Source organism: Triticum aestivum, chromosome 5A, assembly GCF_018294505.1.
Source record: "Triticum aestivum cultivar Chinese Spring chromosome 5A, IWGSC CS RefSeq v2.1, whole genome shotgun sequence".
In the NCBI taxonomy this organism is placed as follows: Eukaryota; Viridiplantae; Streptophyta; class Magnoliopsida; order Poales; family Poaceae; genus Triticum; species Triticum aestivum.
This window is the reverse complement of record NC_057806.1, coordinates 453,094,886-453,110,260: the sequence shown is the minus strand read 5'-3', so window position 1 is coordinate 453,110,260 and position 15,375 is coordinate 453,094,886.

Here is a 15,375-nt window from a genome sequence, read left to right as displayed (position 1 = left end):
AAACGAAGACATCGAGCTCATGTTGGTGAATGGGTATCCGGCTCCGGCTCCGACTCCGACAATGACTCCGAGAGAAGCTATCACTCCTACTCCGAATATACTCAAGATGAAGGTGTTGCCAGACTAGCACTTGTGTCAACCAACTCCTACGACATATTTGATTCACCAAATGAAGGAATTGGAAGATTCTTCATGGCCAAAGGTCCAAAGGTATCACACCTCGAGTATGTTGATTTCAATAGTGATGAAGATGACTTGTTAGGTGATGATGAGTTACTTGTTGACAACTATAGTGATGAATACTATGATGAAACGAATGACAATGATAAGGAGAAGATTGAGTCTCTAACTAAAGAACTAAACAATCTTAAGTTAGCTCATGAAACTATCTTAGGAGATCATCGAGAACTTTTAAGGACTCATGAGAAATTACGTTTTGAAAAGCTCAACCTTGAGCAAGAGCATGAGTTCTTAAAGGCAATCAATGATGATCTTCGCAAGAAAAGTTCTTCTTACATTGCCAAGCATTTACTCTTATCCACTTACATGCCTCAAGTCAAGTCTAGTAACAAGAACAAGAAGGATTCTTCTTCTAGTAGTAACGATGATCATGCTAAATCAAATGTTGTTGCTTCTAGTAGTTCTCTTGATTCCACTAATGATTCTCTTATCCAAGTTACACTTGAGCAAGAAAATAGCTTATTGAAGGGAATTATAGAGAAAGGTGTTTACAAGAGCCTTGCCGGGAGTAAGCAATTCGAGGAAATTGTATGCAAGCAAGGAAGGCACCGGAAGAATCAAGGTATTGGTTTTGAACGAAAGTTCAATGCCAATGGAGTTGAGTGGGAAGAAGATCAATACCCCAAGACGAAGTTTGTTCCTCAACAAGAGAAGTATGATCCTACTTCATCCAAAGGGACACAAGCTCAAGATGATATTCCATCACAAGACTACAAGCAAAAAGGCAAGGACAAGCTTCAAGAGGAAATTGATGCATTTGAAGAAGCTCCTAAGGCCTTGGTCAAGTGGGTTCCCAAGACTACATCAAGTTCCACTTCATCAAGTACAACTACAACTCCGAGGATTCCCATCAAGATGGTGTGGATCCTGAAGAAGAAGAACTAGAAGAGTTCTTGAGGGTGACTCTACCAATATACTTCACTCTTATCATTTTGGCAAGAACAAGTGCAATCAACTTCCACATCTTGCACTAGTTCAAGGAGTCACAAACCCTCTTGTTGGTAAGACAAGGGACAAGGTAACCTAAAGATTTCATAGACATCATCTTGTGTGTGCATCACTCTATGTCTATGGATACCCTTGTTTGTTCCTTGTGGGACTAACCCGTGTAGGTATTGAAAGTGCAATTCACTCCAAAGGATAGCTCCAAATGATCTACATCAACATAGAGCATCCACATCTTCAACACCTACATGAAGTCATCATCGACAAAACCCAAGGTTAGTTCATCCCTCTTAGGGGGGATCTCACATCTAGGGGGAGCTTTACTCTAACAATTGAGTTAAAGCAACTCTAATGGTGTGAACACAACAATGCTTTTATGTAAAAGTGGTAACCCCACTTGTGCTTAAACGATGAGTATGACCTATGATCAAATGTTCTCATTTGACTCCTAAGTCAATATACTCATATATAGATGGACCTAGTCATCGCCAATTGCTTGATAGATGCTAGAATTGTTTGTGCATGCTTTGCCACATATTTCATTTGCCATTTTATTGTGTGAGCATGTTGGTTGCATAATTTACTCATTAGAGGACATCCACTTGTTGTTTTTATTGATTGGCTTCCTTTTCTTTTGGCCAAGTGGATGGACAAGAATGCCTAAGAACCTTCTCTAGCTATCTATGATTTTCTCGTCTCAAACTCTATTCATGCTGCATCACAAAATTTGATCAAGTCAGATTCGAACCACTCTTTGTGAGGAGCACTCGGAGTCCCCGATTCGTCATAGACTTAAACTTCCAAAACTTCTTTGTGCGTTTCGGTCTGACCGATTCACCCATTTCGGTCATACCGAGATCACTAAGTCGATCTAGGTTTTCTACCTCGGTGCAACCGATTCGAACCTTTTGGTCACACCGAGTTTCAGTAACTGCTTGCAGTTATGAACCTCGGTGCCACCGAGTTGTTCCACTCGGTCACACCAACAGGGTCGGGCTATATATACCCATGGGTCAAATTTTGGAAAACTTTCCGAACCTCCTCGACCCGCGCTTAGCCTGCTCTGCCTCCAGGATCTTCGGATCGTCTTACTCGTCGCCAGCCGCCTCCTGCCGCTAGTCTCCGCCGCCGTCAAGGGTAATCATCCCCGCCGTTGCCTCCGTAGCGAGTTCTCCGCTGAACTAGGGTATGAACTCGATCACTGTGCTATCCCTATCTGATTCCTAGCACATTGTGTTTGCCATGTATCTTGCCACGATTGAGATCATTCTTATCCAGTCAAAACACTCTGTAGTTTAGTCGTGAATTGAAAATTTAGGGTTAGGTTTCCGCCGAAACCATCTCGGACCCACCGAGTTGTGGAACTCGGTACCACCGATTTGGCTCAGGCCATTGCACATGTAATTTTCGGTCTAACCGAGAATTGCAAATCGGTGTGACCGAGTTCAGGACTTTGTGAAACCCTAGCAGTCTCGATGCCACCGAACTGTGACTCGGTCTGACCGAGTTCACTAGTTTAGGTTCCAACAGCTGCTTCGGTATCACCGAGTTTACAAATCGGTTGATCCGAAATGCTTTCTGTGGAAAACTAAAACTAAGTTTTTGACTCATTCTTTTGCAAAAACCTCTGCATTTTGTGATGCTCATCCACTCTATCTCATCTATATCTATTCACAGGATCTGCTGTCAGGGTTTGCAATATGTCTGATCAGAGTGACAGCCAGAACAGGTCAGAGGAGCAGGTTCACCTGAGTGAGGGCACTAGTCCCTCTAGCAGTTCAGATGCTGGTAGCAGGAGCACCCCAAGCAACTTACCCAAAGCTCCCACCAGGGCCAGAAAGAAGAAGACCTCTGAATCTCAGGATGAAGACTATGTGGTAGTTGAGGATGAGGCCATTGAAGCAAATATGCCCTAGAGGCAATAATAAAGTTATTATTTATTTCCTTATATCATGATAAATGTTTATTATTCATGCTAGAATTGTATTAACCGGAAACATAATACATGTGTGAATACATAGACAAATAGAGTGTCACTAGTATGCCTCTACTTGACTACCTCGTTAATCGAAGATGGTTATGTTTCCTAACCATAGACATGAGTTGTCATTTGATTAACGGGATCACATCATTAGGAGAATGATGTGATTGACTTGACCCATTCCATTAGCTTAGCACTTGATCGTTTAGTTTGTTGCTATTGCTTTCTTCATGACTCATACATGTTGCTATGACTATGAGATTATGCAACTCCCGTTTACCGGAGGAACACTTTGTGTGCTACCAAACGTCACAACGTAACTGGGTGATTATAAAGGTGCTCTACAGGTGTCTCCGAAGGTACTTGTTGGGTTGGCGTATTTTGGGATTAGGATTTGTCACTCCGATTGTCGGAGAGGTATCTCTGGGCCCTCTCGGTAATGCACATCACTTAAGCCTTGCAAGCATTGCAACTAATGAGTTAGTTGCGGGATGATGTATTACGGAACGAGTAAAGAGACTTGCCGGTAATGAGATTGAACTAGGTATTGAGATACCGACGATCGAATCTTGGGCAAGTAACATACCGATGACAAAGGGAACAACGTATGTTGTTATGCGGTTTGACCGATAAAGATCTTCATAGAATATGTGGGAACCAATATGAGCATCCAGGTTCTGCTATTGGTTATTGACCGGAGACGTGTCTCGGTCATGTCTACATAGTTCTCGAACCCGTAGGGTCCACACGCTTAAAGTTCGATGACGGTTATATTATGAGTTTATGTGTATTGATGTACCGAAGGTAGTTCGGAGTCCCGGATGAGATCAGGGACATGACGAGGAGTCTCGAAATGGTCGAGACGTAAAGATCGATATATTGGGCGACTATATTCGGACATCGGAAAGGTTCCGAGTGATTCGGTTATTTTTCGGAGTACCGGAGAGTTACGGGAATTCGCCGGGGAGTATATGGGCCTTATTGGGCTTTAGGGGAAAGAGAGAGGAGAGGTTGGGCGCCCCCCCAAGGCCTAGTCCGAATTGGACTAGGGGGAGGGGCTGCGCCCCCTCCTTCCTTCTCTTCTCTCTTCCCTTGCCTTGACTCCTACTCCTACTACTTGGAAGGGGGAAATCCTACTCCCGGTGGGAGTAGGACTCCTCCAGGGCGCGCCATAGGGGCCGGCCCTCTCCCCCCTCCTTGACTCCTTTCCATACGTGGCCAGGGGGCACCCCATAGACACAACAATTGATCTCTTGATCTCTTAGCCGTGTGCGGTGCCCCCCTCCACCATAATCCACCTCGATCATATCGTAGCGGTGCTTAGGCGAAGCCCTGCGTCAGTAGAACATCATCATCGTCACCACGCCGTCGTGCTGACGAAACTCTCCCTCAACACTCGGCTGGATCGGAGTTCGAGGGACGTCATCGAGTTGAACGTGTGCAGAACTCGGAGGTGCCGTGCGTTCGGTACTTGATCGGTCAGATCGTGAAGACGTACGACTACATCAACCAAGTTGTGCTAACGCTTCCGCTTTCGGTCTACGAGGGTACATGGACAACACTCTCCCCTCTTATTGCTATGCATCACCATGATCTTGCGTGTGCGTAGGATTTTTTTTAAAATTACTACGTTCCCCGACAGTGGCATCAGAGCCTGGTTTTATGCGTTGATGTTATATGCACGAGTAGAACACAAGTGAGTTGTGGGCGATATAAGTCATACTGCTTACCAGCATGTCATACTTTGGTTCGGCGGTATTGTTGGATGAAGCGGCCCAGACCGACATTATGCTTACGCTTACGCGAGACTGGTTCTACCGACGTGCTTTGCACACAGGTGGCTGGCGGGTGTCAGTTTCTCCAACTTTAGTTGAACCGAGTGTGGCTACGTCCGGTCCTTGCAAAGGTTAAAACATCACCGAATTGACAAACTATCATTGTGGTTTTGATGTGTAGGTAAGAACGATTCTTGCTAAGCCCGTAGCAGCCACGTAAAACTTGCAACACCAAAGTAGAGGACGTCTAACTTGTTTTTGCAGGGCATGTTGTGATGTGATATGGTCAAGACATGATGCTAAATTTTATTGTATGAGATGATCATGTTTTGTAACCAAGTTATTGGCAACTGGCAGGAGCCATATGGTTATCGCTTTATTGTATGCAATGCAATCGCCCTGTAATGCTTTACTTTATCACTAAGCGGTAGCGATAGTAGTAGAAGCATAAGATTGGCGAGACGACAACGATGCTACGATGGAGATCAAGGTGTCGCGCCGGTGACGATGGTGATCATAACGGTGCTTCGGAGATGGAGATCACAAGCACAAGATGATGATGGCCATATCATATCACTTATATTGATTGCATGTGATGTTTATCTTTTATGCATATTATCTTGCTTTGATTGACGGTAGCATTATAAGATGATCTCTCACTAAATTTCAAGATAAAAGTGTTCTCCCTGAGTATGCACCGTTGCCAAAGTTCGTCGTGCCTAGACACCACGTGATGATCGGGTGTGATAAGCTCTACGTCCATCTACAACGGGTGCAAGCCAATTTTGCACACGCAGAATATTCAGGTTAAACTTGACGAGCCTAGCATATGCAGATATGGCCTCGGAACACTGAGACCGAAAGGTCGAGCGTGAATCATATAGTAGATATGATCAACATAGTGATGTTCACCATTGAAAACTACTCCATTTCACGTGATGATCGGTTATGGTTTAGTTGATTTGGATCACGTGATCACTTAGAGGATTAGAGGGATGTCTTTCTAAGTGGGAGTTCTTAAGTAATATGATTAATTGAACTTAAATTTATCATGAACTTAGTCCTGGTAGTATTAGCATATCTATGTTGTAGATCAATAGCTCGCGTTTAGCTCCCCTGTTTTATTTTTGATATGTTCCTAGAGAAAACTAAGTTGAAAGATGTTAGTAGCAATGATGCGGATTGGATCCGTGATCTGAGGTTTATCCTCATTGCTGCACAGAAGAATTATGTCCTTAATGCACCGCTAGGTGACAGACCTCTTGCAGGAGCAGATGCAGACGTCATGAATGTTTGGCTAGCTCAATATGATGACTACTTGATAGTTTAGTGCACCATGCTTAACAGCTTAGAATCGGGACTTCAAAGACGTTTTGAACGTCATGGATCATATGGATGCTCCAGGAGTTGAAGTTAATATTTCAAGCAAATACCCGAGTTGAGAGATATGAAGTCTTCAACAAGTTCTATAGCTAAAAGATGGAGGAGAATAGCTCAAGCAGTGAGCATGTGTTCAGATTGTCTGGGTACTACAATCGCTTGAATCAAGTGGGAGTTAATCTTCCAGATAAAATAGTGATTGACAGAATTCTCTAGTCACCATCACCAAGTTAGTAGAACTTCGTGATGAACTATAGTATGCAAGGGATGATGAAAACGATTCCCAAGCTTTTCATGATGATGAAATCGATGAAGGTAGAAATCAAGAAAGAGCATCAAGTGTTGATGATTAACAAGACCACTAGTTTCAAGAAAAGGGCAAAGGGAAAGAAAGGTAACTTCAAGAAGAACGACAAGCAAGTTGCTGCTCAAGTGAAGAAGCCCAAGTCTGGTCCTAAGCCTGAGACTAAGTGCTTCTACTACAAAGGGACTGGTCACTGGAAGCGGAACTGCCCCAAGTATTTGGCGGATAAGAAGGATGGCAAAGTGAACAAAGGTATATTTGATATACAGATTATTGATGTGTATTTTACTAGTGTTCGTAGCAACCCCTCGGTATTTGATACTGGTTCAGTTGCTAAGAGTAGTAACTCGAAACGGGAGTTGCAGAATGAACAGAGACTAGTTAAGGGTGAAGTGACGATGTGTGTTGGAAGTGGTTCCAAGATTGATATGATCATCATCGCACACTCCCTATACTTTCGGGATTAGTGTTGAACCTAAATAAGTGTTATTTGGTGTTTGCGTTGAGCATGAATATGATTTGATCATGTTTATTACAATACGGTTATTCAATTAAGTAAGAGAATAAATTGTTGTTCTGTTTACATGAATAAAACCTTCTATGGTCATACACCCAATGAAAATGGTTTGTTGGATCTCGATTGTGGTGATACACATTCTCATAATAGTGAAGCCAAAAGATGCAAAGTTAATAATGATAGTGCAACTTATTTGTGGCACTACCGTTTAGGTCATATTGGTGTAAAGCGCATGAAGAAAATCCATTCTGATGGGCTTTTGGAATCACTTGATTATGAATCAGTTGATGCTTGCGAACCGTGCCTCATGGGCAAGATGACTAAGACTCTGTTCTCCGGAACAATGGAGCAAGCAACTGACTTATTAGAAATAATACATACTAATGTATGCAGTCCGATGAATGTTAAGGCTCGCGGCGGGTATTGTTATTTTCTGACCTTCACAGATGATTTAAGCAGATATGGGTATATCAACTTGATGAAACGTAAGTCTGAAACATTTGAAAAGTTCAAAAACTTCAAAGTGTATTATATATATGACAAATGTTTCCTACTACCCGATGTAGTTACTTCCACTTTTGTTTTATATGTTTTACGTAGTATTTATCATACGGAGTGTATGTATGCGTAGTATGTAGTATATAAGAGTGTTTAGGTAGTATCAATTATACTTTTAGCATACTCTTTTTTACGTATAAATATGTACGTATTTAAAAATATGATAAAACATGGAGTCACATGCAATTTTTTCACATCACTCGCTTGGAAGTATCTTAGATATAATATATGAACATACTAAAAATAATAAATTAGTATATATACTACCACATTGATCTAACTATACCCAATAGTAGGATGTATTTTCCCTGTATATACACACGTAGCCTCTGTACATGTCTAAATACACACACGTAGCCTCTGTACATGTCTTGTGTCGTGCAGTTTCCCGAACCCTATGTTTTACAGTCTGTTGGTCGTTTTTTTCTACTGAAGTTTGTTTTTAGACATGAGTTTTTTAGTATTTTTTTAATATACTCACACCGTTCACAAATATATAAGATGTGGTAACTCTTTTTTAAATCGGATGTTAATCGACACGTTTTAGTGTTTACTCATTTCAATCAGTATATAGTCCATATGAAATATCCAAAACATATTTGTGAATGGAGGGAGTAGAATGATTTTTTTTGTTAATTCTGTTGGTCAAGATATGCTGAAAGTAGTGGCAGCCCTTCGATAGGGCGTGGAATAGGGGCGTGGCTACGTCTCGCCTCCCCTAGAGAGGGACTATAGTGGGCCAGCCCAGTAATGATTAGTTCCTCGGTTGCATTCATTTCTTTGCTTCGTTTTTTCTTACTTCTATTTATATTTTTTTAATCAAACTTTTTACTTTATTTTTCAAAAATGTTCACCGTACATTTTTTCATTTAGCATAAAAATATTGTTTGCGCAATTTTGAATAATATTCTTACCATTTGAAAAATGACTGAAAATTTTAGAAATATTCACACATTTAAAATTAAAATGTCCACATGTTTAGTTTTGCTTATGAAATTTTAAAACCTTCACCATAAATTAAAAAAATGTCCATGCAGTATAAATTTTTTTCTCACAAGACTTCTAAAATTCTCGTACCATTCAGAAAAATGTGCATTGCATTTAAAATGTTTGTGAAAATGAAAAGTTGTTCACATAGTTTGTAAAAAATGTTCATATCATTAAAGAATTATGGCATTTAAAAAATTTCACTCTAAAAATATGCTTCGTGCCATTAAATAAAGTTCATGAAAATGTATAAATTTATTCATGCATTATTTTAAAATACTCAGTGTGTGTTTAGAAAAATCATTGTGTATTTAAAAATGTTCAACTTTTGTTCTTGGGTTCTCTACCCCTCTAGCTCTGTTCTAATTTTCTTCTCTCGTGAGCAATATTTGGAAGTAAGAGATTGTTGCGAAAGGAAGTTGTTTGTTGTTTTTACTATAGTATTCCTTTTGGTGAAGCTTGCATTATTGTTTCCAGTGTTGATGAATAGTTGAAAGAGCATGGTCTGCAATGAGATATATCAGGTCTCATTTCAGCAATAGAATAGATGATGATTTCTTGTACCATCACCTCATTTCTTATGTTGAGACCGATATATTCCAGTTTATGAGTATGAATGCTACTATGCATATATATCAAAATATGCAAGATCAAAAAAGGACTACTACCATGAAAAAATCATAATAAACTATGAGATTTTTTCCTATGTATTGTCTGCAGAATTTCCTATTAGAGAAGCTTGACATCAGAAGGTTTTGATCCTGGCATTGCCACTGGTTCTACATTTATTTGCATAAATGTTGAACATCTATTTTTTTCAATCAACATGTATCTAAAAATTACGCGATCTATATACTAAAAATATTGAACATATAATAAAAAAAATCCTCAACATGTACTTTGAAAACAAAAAACGAAAAACAAAAAAAACAAAAAAATGAAAATTGGTAATTAAAAACACATAAAGGAAAGAAAAACACATGTAACCTTCCCAAAACCGGCAAATATCGGATGAAAGGTTCCACGAACCGGTCCTCGAAAAATCGCCAAAACCGCTCATATCACAGTTAATGGGCTGGCCCATTTTGTTGATCGCTTGAGGCGGTGCTAGCTACGGTGTCGCAATAAGCGAGACCTAGCATTTGCCGCCGAATAGAGACCATTTGAGGAACCCACACAGCACTCTTTGGTCGGCTCAGTGCTAGAGTGACGGTTTTTCTTTTCTTCTTTTCTTTTTTTGTTATTCTTTTACCATGGTTTTCTATGGGATTTTTCGGTTGGTTATTACTCTATAGGTTTTTATTTTTGTGTGCTTGGCCATGTCTGGTTTTATTTCTTTTACCCTCTTTTCTCTGCCTTCATAGAAAAACAATTTATAATAGTGTGTCGGTTTTTAAGCAGGCTATGAATAATTTGAACATTTTAAAACCTATGATTATCATTTTTAGCATATCAAGATTAATTTTGTAAGACATAATGAAGAATGTTATATATACAGTCAATATTTTTAAATAAGAAACGAACATTTCTCAAATATGAATCGATTATTTATAAATACATGACGAGCATTTATACGCCATAAACCTTTTAAATTTCCGCAAAATTTATTTTCTTCCTTATAAAAAGTATTTTAAGCATTTTAAATGTCATTTTTTTGAATCTGTGAAATAAAAAATGCCAAAAATCATGGAAAACGGGTACTTGGGCTGGCTTTATGCGCGGAATAGGAGGTTTTCTGACGGTCCATTGTTAACACTTTTGTAAAGAAGCTCATTATTAACATGTAGTATGGCCTAGTCACCCCGAGCATTTTAAAACCGAACCAAAAAAACATACTGAAAATAAACCAAACCGAGCCAATTTTATAGTTTTTGGTTTCGGTATGGTATGAACTTTTCATACCCTCTTGAATTTTTCTTTTTATGGTATATACCGAAGTAAAAAATATATGTACATATCTTGGGGAGAACAACCATACAAGTAGTCATTTTTTGTACATAAGCTAGATTTCCTGGTAAGCGCATCCATTTTTATTGTGACATAGTCATACTTCTCTTCAAAAGAATGCTAATCACGTCCATAACCATCGAATCCATGCATGGATATGCACTCGCATATAGTTATATACTATTTGTATAAAAATATATGTGTTTTGAGTCATAAATTTGCAAACTATTATATGTTATTTTCAAATTCGCGTCAACTTTGGTTTATACGGTATGTAAACCATACCGAAATGATTTGGTATATATCAAAATCGAACCGTATTTAAATTTTATACCGTATTTACCGATATATTAATATCATTGAAAACAAAAAACCGTATAAACCGAATAAACCAAACGCACATAGTGATGGCCTAGCGCGACACGCATGATGAAAGTGGCTGGCTAGGCCTCTCGAAAGGAAATAGTACAACGGCCTACGGGAAACCGGCCTAGGCAGCTAGGTAGAGTCTGGCAGTATCAATACGCTGCAGGATCTTCACAAAGATTTCCACTGGATTCTTTTCTGAACTGGACATTCCGTGTTTCATGCGTTACAGCTAGCTACTAGGTCAGGCGAAGTAATGTTCGATATTTTTTTGAGGGAGAAGTAATGTTCGACTTGACTAACTGACGGCGACATAGCTGCAGGAGTAAACCAGTACATGCTTAAGTCGCTGTGTACGGAGCGCTGGTAATCGTGCACCCACCATATACGTATACGTATTTTTAGGCCCTTTTAAATGTTTCATCTTGGTGCTAAAGCTTGTCAAGTCAACTCCACCGCACGACCTCAAACAGACGTGCGGTTTAGCCGGATTTTGTCTCTTTGGTGCGACGATGGGTTTGCCCATGTCCGCGTTTGTCCGTTGGGTCGTGGGTGCACTTAACACGCGGCCTTACCCCAAATCATGTCCGGAATGAACGTGATTAAAAAAATAAAAAACTTAAATAAAATGCTTAAAATAAATAAATAAACGCACTTAAAAAAGGTAAAACATATATAAAGGTCACGTCCACAAAACGGCCCAGTTACATAATCCACTTAAACGGCCCTGTTCAATAATTAACATAAAAAGAAAACAAAAAAACGCCGCCCGCACGCTCCTGCTACGCTCGTCGATGCCGTGGCCGTCGTCGTCTTCACTGGCCGCATGTGTTGTCGTCGTCGCTGACGAGGTCGACGTAGTCCGGCGGCGTCCACATGTGGGCCGGCGGTCCGTGGTGCACGGGGGCGGCGGGTTGGAAGGTGGCCGGTGCCTGCACCACCTCCTCCCGAGGCGAGGCGTCCCGCTTCGGCGACCGCGGTGGCGTGGGGCACCAGTTCACGCCCCCCACGGCGGCCGCCATCTTCTCAGCGGTGCACGACCAACTCCACCTCTGGCCCACCAGGCCAGGGTGGATCGCGGCCACCAGCGGCTCCTCCACCACCTCCTCCTTCGGCATCATCTCCACCTCGGAGATGGCGATGTCGCCGGCCGCAGAGAGGGCCATCGTCTCCTCGAGGCCCGGCCATTGGCGCTCATCATGCGTGTTCATGGAGTCCCCCATGACACGCGCCATGAGCCGGGCCTCCTTCTCCGTTGTCATGCGAGGAGGTGGTGGAGGAGATGGAGATGGCGACGGCGTGGGCGTGAGGCCGCGCACCAGCCTACGCCCGTGCTCCTAGGGAGCCGCTCGGGGCTCACGTGGCCGCCGCGGCTCCGTTGACGTGCCGGCGAAGAAGGACGCCCGTCGCATGTCGTGCTCATCGCGGAACCAAGTGTCCCACAATGGCGAGTCGGGGGCGTATCTCTCGTTGTAGTAGAGGTCGTCCGGGAGGAGGCGGCGACGGCGCTGGATCTCCTGGCGGCGCGCACGGTCGCTCAGCGGCACCGGCGGGATCGGCACGCGGTCGGCCGACAGGTGCCAGTTGTTGGATAGGTGGACCTCGCTCCAGGGTAGCGGCGTCCTCGTCTCCCAATAACGGCGGCATATGGCCGCCTCGATGTCGTGCCGGTCGCGCTCGCCGGCAGCCGTGGGCGCGATGGAGAACGCGGGCGGCGCGGGGGCCCAACACGGTGGCGATGGCGATGGCGATGTGGGCTCCTCCTTCTTCGCGGAGCCGCGGCGGCGCCCCGACGAGGAGCCAGCCTCGCGGTCGTGCTTGCCTTTGCGGCCGTAGTTCCATAGCCCCATGGCTGCAGGCGGCCGGCCGGCGAACTCGAGGCTAGTTTGGGGGTCTAGGGTTGTCGGGTTTTGAGGAGGCCGCGGGGTGAAGTGGGGCAGTGTGGACGACGACCGGTCCACGGGTCCCATTTAAGAAGGACCGCGACCGTTCGCGTGGGCGGATGACAGACGGGGCCGCCCGCGCGTGCGCATTGATGTGGGTGTCTGGGAGGTAGGTGGCTGCCTGCCATGCGGCCCCAACGCGGACGTTCGAAGCATCCGTTTGGTGTCTGCCGTGACCGAAACCAGGCGCAAGTTTGCGCTCGAAATGGGTCGGCGCGGACACAAAACGGACCAGATGGGTCTGGACCGTCGCGCGCTGGGTCGCCTTGTTTGTCCGTTTTACCCCAAAGGTCGGGGCCGAACAGGATGGGGTCGTGCGGTGGAGTTGGCCTCAAGTAAGCGAAAAAGCTAATGTGTCAAGATAATTAAAGAGAGAGATGAGTTTGGCGACTCAGGAAGAACCAATGCCAACCACGTGAACATAGACAAAACACTTGAATGAAAAAAGCTCACCAATGTGCAAAGACTTTAGTTGCTAAATCGTTAAATAAAAAAATTAACTACAACAAGTTAAGCACCCATACATTACTAAACCTTCTAATATTCTTAGCAGCTCATCTAAGTGCGTGTGCATTGGAATAAGCCTTAGATCATTGATATCCAATGGGTTAAAATCTAAAGGCATCTCCAAACAATGGCCCTAAATAGACATCGCACATGTCCGCTGACAGGTGAGCACCAGTCTATGGATACCAATGCGAGAGTCAGTCTTCTAGCCATAGTCGCATCCATTTTAAATAAACCAATTTCAATAAACCGGTCAAATTTTCTCAAACATGATGGATTTCATTAAAGTACGGATATAATTTACATAAATTGACCGTTTAACTTAAAAATAGAAAAAAAATGAGGTTGCGGACGATGATCTCGTACACGTGGCTGCCTTGCCCGCCACATTGCCATAATAGTTCGTGTCGTCGTCGAGGTCGTCCCTGCAGCGGTGGAAGGGCACGGGGCCGCCGCCTCGTGCTCGCGGAGGAGCTGCTCCACTTCCTTCTACGCGGTGCGGAGGGCCGCTGCCTCGCGCTCGCGGAGGAGCTGCTGCACTTCCTTCTGCGTGGTGCGGAGGACCGCCGCGGCCAATGCTTGATGAATTTACTTCGATTACAGCTACGCAAATTGCTCGATGAATCAGAAGCCACTTCGCCGACTATCAAGCCCTCTGAAGAAAATCATCTGTCTCGCAAATGCCACAAGGCTGATCCCAATGTTCCTTCCTCGTCCAAGACCCAAGTCTGTCTCGAAGGATCAGCTATTGCTGCTACCGCTGAAGAATAAGATGTTCCGCACACTTCCGAATCAGAAACTTCGTCAGACAGTTCCTCAGGCAATGCCTCGGAGTGACTCCTATTCACAGTTTCTCACTCATGTTTTTAAACACCTTTTTATACTAGTTGACAAAAGGGGGAGAATAACATCAAGGGTTTGATAGATTTGCTCTGTTTGGATTTGGTGTTTATGTTTCTCGCTCTATATTTGAGACATTTGCACCATTTCATGTGCTATGATGTAAAACTTCTGTCATGGGCAGTAATATTAATAACCCCGCCCGCTGCATTGTTCTCTGTCAAAGCTCTTTGTTTTGCAGGTGAAATTGTTAATAGAAGTTATGAATGATTGCACTTTACTCTCAATGGATTATCTGTCATCAGTGCGAATCATTACCTTGTATGATTGAAAATTCTCCACTCTCAAATGAATTTCAAGGAATTATATTGTATATCAATTGACCCTACATCCAGGGGGTATATTTCATCATCGAGTCAAGTAACACAAGTTCACTCTTGTTCGATTTACAATTTACTTATCTATCTTCACTTTGATGATTATCTGTTTTGTCAACAACCGTCCAAAAAGGGGGAGATTGTTGGTGCAATAATAGGCCCCTTATGTTTTGGAGTTTGTTGACATAAACAGTTTGGGAGTTATGTGTTTGCGAGTGCACACAGAGTAACAGGTCCCTGGAGTAATCGATGAGTTTGATGAAAACGACGAAGATAATCTCCCTGCGTAGCAGCGAAGGTTATCACCAAAGATAAAGCTAATGAGAGTGACCCCTAAAAATTGCTGAAGTCTAAGCAATTGGTTCGGTGATTGTTCGAAGCAAATGGCTGCGCTCGAGGAAGAATGAATATGAAGTGAAAGCATTTATTTCGTTGTTCTTCTTCTCTCATTGAGTCATAGGACCACAATACTATTAAGAGGGGTATAACATTTCGGAGTTTTGATTCTCTGGTGATAAACCCAAACCTATGAAAGCTGTGAGAGAAATCTCTTTATGCTCCGAGGAAATACTCGCCAGCAAGAGACTGTGATCTTCTTTGCTGCGAGAGATTTGCCTCGGACCGAGGAGTTAGCATTACTTGGTCCTCAAGTAATGTTACAATTGCTCCAAAATCCAGCCATTGTGAACGTGTCGGTTGGCCATTGGC